This window comes from Schistosoma mansoni, chromosome 2, assembly GCF_000237925.1.
Source record: "Schistosoma mansoni strain Puerto Rico chromosome 2, complete genome".
Classification (NCBI taxonomy): domain Eukaryota; kingdom Metazoa; phylum Platyhelminthes; class Trematoda; order Strigeidida; family Schistosomatidae; genus Schistosoma; species Schistosoma mansoni.
Window position 1 is genome coordinate 17909105 of NC_031496.1, and position 10143 is coordinate 17919247.

The following is a 10143-nucleotide window of genomic DNA, read 5'->3' on the forward strand; positions in this document are numbered from 1 at the left end:
CTCCATCGTCCTCCTGAACTTTTTGTTGATGCAGACATGGTCGATTTGATTTTGTGTAGTGTGATCCGGTGAAATCCAAGTGGCTTTGTGTATGTTTTTGTGTGGGAATATGGTGCCACCTATGACCAGTTTATTGAAGGCACATAGGTTTGCAAATCTCTCACCGTTTTCGTTCCTTCCTCCCAGTCCATGTTGTCCCATGACGTCTTCGTATCCAGTGTTGTCCTTTCCAACCTTGGCATTGAAATCTCCCATTAGAATGGTCAGGTCCTTGGTTGGGCACTTCTCGAAGATTGACTGCAGCCTATCGTAGAATTGGTTTTTAGCGTCTTCATTGTAGTCGTTGGTCGGCGCATAACATTGGATGATGTTCATTGTAATGCCCTCTCTCTTTGTTTTGAAGGAGGCTTTGATGATCCTCGGTCCATGAGATTCCCATCCTATAAGTGCATTTTGTGCTTTTCTAGACAGCATCAGTGCCATTCCTTGTGTATGTGGGGCATTTTCTTCTTCATGACCGGAGTATAACAGAAGTTCCCCTGAAGACAGTCGTTGTTGTCCAACCTGCGTCCAATGTGTTTCACTGATTCCAAGCACTTCCAGGTTGTATTTCCTCATTTCCGCAGAAATTTGGAAGACTCTGCCGGTCTCCCACATTGTCCGGACATTCCATGTACCTATAAAAATTGTCGCTCTGGTTGTAAGAAGGTGCATCGGCCTCATGACTTCCGAAGGAACTCGGCTTTCATCATGAGACGTCATTTTTCCTTCTACTCCCAGGGCAGAGTTTGAATGGTTTGAATGATTTTTTCTGGTTAGCGTTTTTTTAGCGAGTTGATTTTCTACGGGATGGGGTCGCTAACCCCATGCCCAACCCTCCTCCTTTACCCGGGCTTGGGACCGGCAGTAGCCCCTGGAGGAGCTACAGGCGGAGTTAAAACAAGTATGTAAATGTACTATTTCTGATTTACAAAAATAGCTAACTATATCTAAATATGGAATCTGTTTTGTTCCATAATCATCGAAAGCATTTTATATTTACTGATTTAAAAATTTTCCCAGTGATTTTCGATTATTTAATTTGATGGTTAATATAACGGAATGATTTTAATTAGGCAAGCAATAGAAACCAACGAGTGTATTGCAGATGTTTCCTCCTAGTCTTCAGAAGTTCTCATTCACAATCATACCGGCGATTGAACCTAGGATCGTCAGGCCTCACTCTAAGCTTATGATATCTAGACCACTGAGACACCATTCAGTTGTGTCCATGTATAGCTCTAGTAATTTAACAATATTACATAATCACAAGTCTATTCCATTGATATGTAACTGTTTCACACCTGAAATGATTGAGCTCCACTGATCTAAATGCTAAGCAATCGCTTTGAAATCAGAGGGTTCATTTTACAACTGGCTCATGGATGCACACTGTTATCGAGTCTCATTAAGGGACAAAACATCTGTCCAGTGCTTCCTGGCTTTCAATGATCGTCCAACTAAGTTCAGTCTGTAAAGCCTGTTTCGAACTTTGTTTCCTATTTAATTTAATCGATATATTACGATAAAATGTAAATCATAATATTTTTAAAAATATTTTATCTGATCCTGTTCCAAATCGATGGTGTGAATTATTTCAAATAATATAAATTAAAATGAACAACCACTACTGGTGTTGACTTTGCTAATTTTTTTGTAAAATTATGTCAATACGTGATCTGAAAGGAAAAAAAACAGTCTACAGTCTCGATAAATCTTTAAACTTTATTCAGCTATCTAGTACTAAATTTCATTCTTTTCAATAATGGATCAGTATTTTTTAAAAATTATTTGTTTAATTAACAAACTTTTGATTATTCTCTATTTTAACTATTTCACTTTTGTCTTATAATGATTATATGACACAATGCATGTATAAATTCACTCAGTATTGTTTACTTGAATCTTCCCGTTGATGTTTAGGACTGCTATTGATCAGTCTCTTATTGGCATATGTACATGCTCTGTGTATTGCCCCGATATTGCCTTAATCCACATGTATTATAAGCAAAGATAGATAGTAGTTAGCAGTGGAATCCAGGACACTCATTTCGTTCTATTTTGGACTCGTCAGACGGATGTACTTGCATCCTAAATTTGATGTTCACTCTGGGACTCGAACCCAGTACCTTTCATTTCAAACGCCATCGCGTTATCCACTCAGCTACTGAGTCCACTGCTAGCCACTATCCATCTTTGCTTAAAATGCTTGTGAATTAGGACAATATCGGGGCAATACACAGAGCATGTACATATGCCAATAAGAGACTGACTAATTGCAGTCCTAAACATCAATGGGAAGATTCAAGTAAATAATACTAGATGAATTCAAACTTAACCTCATTGCACAAGCTAGTGGCTATCATGACTCAGTAGCTAAGTGGATAACACGATGACGTTTGATGCGAACGGCTTTGAGTTCGAGTCCAAGAGTGAACATCATCTCTGAGATGAAAGTACATCCAGCTGAAGAGTCCTAAATAGGACGAAACGCGTGTCCCGGATTCCACTGCTAACCACTATCCGTCTTTGCTTAATATGCATGTTTCTTCTAAAATCAACAAAATAACAATTATTGAATGTATCAATCATATGACATGTATAAAATGATACCCATATTGACATGTTTATCTTTACCATTATTAATAATTGCATTATTACTATATTTGTTGTATATGTGAGAAATTTCCCATCCAAAATGTTTTGAATTAAAAGCCAACTAATTCTATTCTTTTTACCACTTTATAATTATTCAACTAATGTCAAACTTAATTTCAACCAATTTTCAGTCTTGATCATTCATACAAGTCCATTGTATGAAATTATCTTATTATGAAATTTGTATATCAAATTTAAGAACAACAGCTGATTATTCCGTCTCTTTGTACTTTAGCTTCCATAAATGTAGATTATTGTAGGCTGTTATTGCTTTAAGAATTAAATGAAATAGTGAATAGCCCCAACTGGTTAAATTACAAAGGCAATCATATATTTACATGCTAGTTTTATTGGATAGTATTAACATAATCGTAGAAACATGCAATTGTAAATTTGTTACTTCTTCGGCCAAAATAAAACTACAAACACCTCTATCTGTATGAATGAATTAGAATCTATTCGTGAATACTTCAATAAAAAATCACAATTCTTTCCTAATAGTTTTTTTTCAATATTTTTTTGAAAGGATTGTTAGTTCTCTGTAACTAATAGCAACCAATCTGAATTATTAAACGTGACGAGATTATAGTTTATGGATAGACTTCGTGTGATACTTGTGTACTTGAGAAACTCTAGCCACTTACTAGAGTCAAAGTTGGACTACAAATTAGTGTAAGGAATTAAGATTAAGAATTAACGTTATAAATTACGATTAGGAATGAGAGCTAGATTTTTCATAACAAACTGAAATAATGTATGATGCCAAAATGCTATTTTGCCATATGGATGAAATAATTTAACTCAAAAATCTTGTAAAATAGGTGACAGAATTAGCTTTGTATTGAACTCAAAATGCTCGAAATCTGTCAAGAAATATCCTTTTTGATCATTCTACATTAAAAATGATGTTAGGCGGATGAAGCGACCATTTCATTTTTACATAACACATGAATGAATTAGTTTTTGTTTTTAATCTAATTCGTCAATGGTAAACTGATGAAGTAAGAATGCTAAAATAGATAACGGTATTTACACACGACTACATTATATTAGTATGGTTACATTGGTTTAACCCATAATTTATAGTAATCCAAATCGATGGAATAAATTACTAGGTAAAGTGAATAGTAACATGTAAGTGAAAAACTGACAGGATTATATTCTAAACAAATATAAAATGAATAATAGAATAGAATAATAGAATAATAATAATAATAATAATAATAATAATAGAATAATAGAATAAAAAATATTTCTTGGATTTCCTTCTTGGGAAAAATTCAAAAATAGAGTCTATCCCATCGTTCACCTTCTTTCTATGTGCTTGATGCTTACTAAGTGAAGAAAAGTATAATTTCCATAGTGTTTATGATATGAGACAAGCCAATAATAATAATGGCCTAAAGCGTACATAGTGCTGTTAAACTCTCCGATTGGTTGCCGCAGCCATTAAAACAGAACAGAGGATGACGTACCTAGATGTAAATTTGCACGCTGATCGGCAAAATAAGTATACATGTAGGTAACAATGGAAAATGCATGTACAACTAATACATATTGAACATAAATATAATTGTATATACTATGCTATAAAATTATTATTTATTTAAACACATAAATATTGGTACAAGGAAGCACCAGATATATATGCGCCTCACAAATCTCATTTGATTTGTGTGAGGGCTGTGATACTGCCCAGGTGCCCAGACTGAAGCAGGTGGTTTTCTTAGGGGGCCACATCCCCAGCCTTTGACCTAAAGATCTGATCCACAAGGCAGTGGAGCATCTCGAAGCGATGCATTCCCATGGTAGCCGGTGACCAACAATTGGTTCATACGCCATTTGTTCCCTCAGAATACTAGAGCCCATGTGCACCATTGGTTTGGAATCAGGGTTTTCCAACTCCCTTAGGTGGACTTTCCGTGTCCACCAACCTGGTTAAAGCGCCGGGGATTCGCTTTTCGTCCTCTCAATTTCGTAAATGGCACCACCGCCACGAGAAGGCAGTGAGTAGGACTTCCCTGACAGAGGTTATATACGCGTGGCCATGTGAGAGCATTTGGAGAGGGAGAGCGGACTCTCCCCACTCTCGGCCATACCAGGGCATTAGGGGAAGAAATGTATTTTATTCAGATTATGATTAAATTTCCTTATTACCATAAGTTTTATCTTTTAATTCTAACAAATTTATCAATAACGATTTTGTAGGTGGTGATGAATCTTCAATCTAAATGTTTTTGTAGCTATTAGAAAGATTCAGAAAATATTATCATGAATACCTTCACATCTAGGATAATGAGGTTATTTAGCAGTATATCTACAATATTCTGATCGGAAAACTGATATTAATTCTTGAAAAATCAATTAACTTCTTGAAAGTACAAAATTCCAACAAGTTTTACTGATTCTATTGATAAATAAATACTAGTTTACATAGATAATGTTTCTTTTTTTGACTGAAAACTGGATCTAAAATCATATGGTTATTTTAAGAATAGTTCAAATTTGTCTCTGTACTCATACTTTTACTATCAGAGTTAAAAATAAATAAACAGTCTATTTTGATAGTATTAAAAGTTATAATTTTGATCAGTTTAATATTATAAAACATATCTTTAGAAATATACTCACAGTTTTTAGATCCAACAGTTAGATAATAGATTATGTAATAAATATTGAATTAGATTGTTCAATAATTGATAATCCATCCATCTCAACGTTTGATCATTACGATAATGTAATTAAGTTGAAACAAAGTTTAATGAGTAGCTGAAGTGTATTCAGATGATATGCCAATAATATTAGATGCTACTTTAATCCTTTATCTGGTTACAATTCACTTAGTTGTTTCTTTAAAGTGAAAATATTTTCAAAAGACGTTAGGAAAATTTGAATTTATGGTACGTTTGACGGAAAATATTTGAATACCACTAAATTTTGGATGGAAGCTGAGAATTGAATATAGTACAAGTATTCACCCATTCCCTATTCAAGACTCGTCAACTAGATAAATCTAAATCCTAATTCTTCGATTTTCACCAAATTATCATAACTCCAAAAATTATTATCCATCAGTCACCAACTTATTCGTTGAGTATGACATTTTATAATTTGTAAGGGTTTGTACATTCTCGCTGTTGATATTCAAGGGACTATTTGATAAATCTACATTAGAATATAAGTTGCTCGAATAGATGCCTTGATATTATATATATATATATATATGACCATGCAATATCATGGATTGATTGGAGTTAAACATGAATACAGTTGGATTCTAGCTTAGTGGTCTAGAAGTTAGGCATTCGTGCGCGAGATCGATTTGTGCATGTGAGGTCGTGGGATGTGCACTGCTGAGAAGTTCCATAATAGGACGAAACTATCATCTAGTAATTTCAAGTTTTAAATGGTGGTATAGTATTGATCGGTTCATTATTACTGCGCTTTAATAAAGGTTGGTAATATTTAGAACAATGACTAATAGGAGAGCCTGTTTGTTACTGAGGGTTTGTTCAGTTCGAAATGTCAGTAACTGAATAGTATAAACTCTTATAAACGATCTCTTTTTTATGTTTCATGTTATCATAGAGAAAGTTAAACAGGAGATGGATGTAGTTTCAGTTTATATATACATGTATATTTATCACTGTCAATTCTGATTAGTTTGAAACCAGTTTGTTGAATTTGGCATACATCTATTATTTGTACATGTTCGTTTAATAGAGTAGTTTTAATATTGCTGAATTGTTTTTCGTGAATATAAAGTAATAGTTTTTATTTATCTGATCATGATTTCTTATTTTTTCAATAGAGGCATATGGACTCTGATTTATTAACCATACCAGTTTTTACTGTATTTGGCTAATGAAATGTTATTCCGTCATATCAGCTCATTGTCATTCTATTGGTTATCAATTACACATTTATAAATTGTATGTAGATAGTTTAATAAAAAATATATTCAATACCCTTATAAATTACACCAAGATTGTCTGTGCTACCTGTATGATATTTTTAATTAGTTGGTTTTAGAAGTGCTTAAAGTCAAATGAATACGCAAGTTATGATAGATTTCATCCGTTCAAATTCACTACGCGCTTGATATGGTCAAGTTTGACTTGAAAAAAGTACATGAATAAATGATATTGCAGGTATTCGGGTAATTGGCTACCAACTGAAGTCACTTTGAAACCTATACCTTATTGAAAACAATAAATAACAGCGTAAAACAGTTACCATATGCAGATTAATATATCTGACCATACAAATTAGTGTAGATTTAGGGTAGTTTAAACCTGTGATCTATTAGTTGAAATACAAATGCTTTAACAACTAACTTACTATTTACTGTAGTTACTATATTATCATGTGATTTTAAGGAATTTAGCTTATTGGCTAAATTAAAAATGTACAAGTTTAATAGTACATTTCTCTGAGTGCAGTTTAACTGCAAATGTATTTGATCCCAACCAATTTCATACATTTTCTTAAGCCGGTTACATTCCTAAACTACCATGTTTTAACAATGAGATACAGAATAAAAAGATTTCGGGAAGATTATTCACCACCACCTTTGACTTGATCTTGTATAATTATCAATGTTCATTTTATGGTGTAATGTGGTCTAGTCTGCTCATATATAAACTATGTATGTATGAAATATACGATTCATATACCTCAATGGCTGATATTTGTATTCTGCACTGGACGTGCTGGGTTAGGTGATAAGTTACTATATAGTGAACCAATGAGGATTCAGAGTTGAATCAAGGCTTCTCGCGCTGTTTCGACGCATCATTTGGACAAAAACATGAAAGTCGGTATTCTGGTTAGCAATTTCATCACGTGTTATTTGAAGGACCACAGAAAACAACAACTATGTTTTTAAAGGACATTGAGTTAATAGACCAAATTTGAAACCACAGCGTTAGTTAGGAGGACCGGAAGAAGTATATGTGAGAAATCCTCTATCAATCAGTAGACAAATGAAATAAAACTCAAAAATTTACAATGGACCGATAAAATGTCCAAGGGTGTATGAAACGGAACTTCTACACTAGGATCATTGGATAAGAGTGAATTCACCGCAAATAGATTCTAGAGGGGTGTTACAATTACTTATTTTAATGAGCAAAAATTGCTTAATAGAGTAATAGCGACCAGTGTAGAATTTAAAATGTAACATTACTTAAGCTGTTCAGTGAGTAGGTGAACTAGTGATAAGAATCCCACTATTCCACTAAACGCATACTAACGAATGATTAATATTATGATTTAAATAGATATCGATTGGAAATAGTTGTTTGAAGTGAAGTTATACGAAAACTTAGAAGGAAACCTATTGAATAATATATTTATCCAATATGTCAGTCGGGTCAGTCAGCTACAACGTAGGACCAGGCACATATATGCATAGGTTCAAGTTGCCATACCTCACTAGCACAACAACTCCAATATGTTGGAGTGAATGAACAGTTTAGAAAACATGTCACAGAATAGAGACTAACACATAAAAATAGCTTAGTAGGTATTTACCATTGATATTAATCTTGTTCGTTCTAATGAACATTACTGGTTGACGATGCACGATCAAACATCCTCACCAATTGACCGGCACAGTGTATAAAAGTTTCTCCTCCCATCTAAATAATCACCCTAGTGGTCTCAAACCAATCTATCAAAACTATTTTCTTTTCTTTCTACCATCACTGTCTCCTAGTTTCAAAGTTTGCAAAAACCTCGGGGCATTGTTATCCGTCGCTGCAGTATGGCGTTGTCTTCATATACAATACTGATGACAGTTTGAATTATTCAGATATCATCACTAAAACGGGTCACGGAGATTGTTGAATTTTACTGCGATCACGAACTGACTTAATTTAGACAACTTAGATCGATTCACAATCTCGATAAAGTGTGCGCTGTTTTATACTTTCTTTTTTAAAAACATACAAACCTTCCGTTTGTAGGCTTTTTAATGCATTGTTTAAAAATTCCAAAGTAACTTCTTTTGTTTAAACATAACGTTACTATTTTATAAATATGAAAAGTTCCATATCATTGATGAAAAAGACGTTCGATTCTAGACTAATTAGTTTACTTAATATCCTTTAGCTTCTGCTTATTTATCCAAGTACATTTTAATATTACAACCTGACATATTCATATTTCGGGAACAATTCTCAAAGTACTTTGATTTTTGGATAACTAATTGTGATGAAGTAGAATTTTTTTACACTAAATTGTGATCTATACTGTTGCATTATCTAATTAGTACAGTAAGCTAACATTTTTCTAAAGCCAATCAACACTCATATATTAAAAGCCTTATTTGTCAAACAAAAATACTTCCAAAGAAGTTGGGATAAATAATTTTTCCGTTATACACCCAACGGATACTCCCTACTCAGTTTAACATAAGCAACTAGCGAACCTAGCACTATTTATGGTTCATCCATGGCATTTTATGCAATTTCTTGGTTGCCACTATACCAACTCACTCGATTAATTGATAGTCACATAGATTAGGTTAACGTTTTCATTCACTAAACAATATATAATAGTGAAGCTAGACCAAAGAATGAGGTTTGGATCCAAGAGAATTTCAGTGTGGGTTAATATCGTAAATTATATATGCACACATAAATTATCCGATTAAAACACCATAATAGTATTATGGACATCTTAACGAGCGTCATAATTGTGAAAAATTGACTTTTAGCGGTTTGTTCATACTTTGTAAATGTCGTCTCAGCGATTTTTACATTGTGTATTATTTGCCGACGCTGGAAGTGGATGGAAAAAGCGATGAGCTAGTATGCCTATGAAATGACGCCTTGATATGTTAAATAACTACGTAGATTTGGAATCTATCGCTTCATCATGATTCCCTGATTGTTCAGCACTATCAAATATCGCTCAGAATAGACGTTAGTCGCAACGTTGCTGTAGTATATTATAACAACAAGGTTCATTGGCGAAGATGATTAGCTCTTGGATGTACTATTTACTAAATATTATTCCTATTTATTTCCTAATCATTTGTAGTATACTTCCCATTTATCTATCCACATTCAATTAATGTGTGAAGCATTTTTGATTTAGTGACCCAATGTACTAGAATTTATATGCTTTAAATAAATAAAGTAAATTATATACACACAAACCATGTGATTTTAAACGATTATTCTGTCAATTTGATAAATGATTTCAGTTTGTATCATATACTAGCTGGCTGGTCAAAATAGACGAAAAAATTACTTTATTAAATGGAGTAGATACGTGTAAAGATTTCAGATAATTAGGTGTATAGAAATGCTGTCAATAAATCCACATTTAAAATGATTAATGTAACATCTTTGCGTGAGACAGCAATAAACATTAATCAGTAATAAGTGCTAGCATGTAATTTTTACAAGTCAGTAACCTTTCTACAAACACTAACTC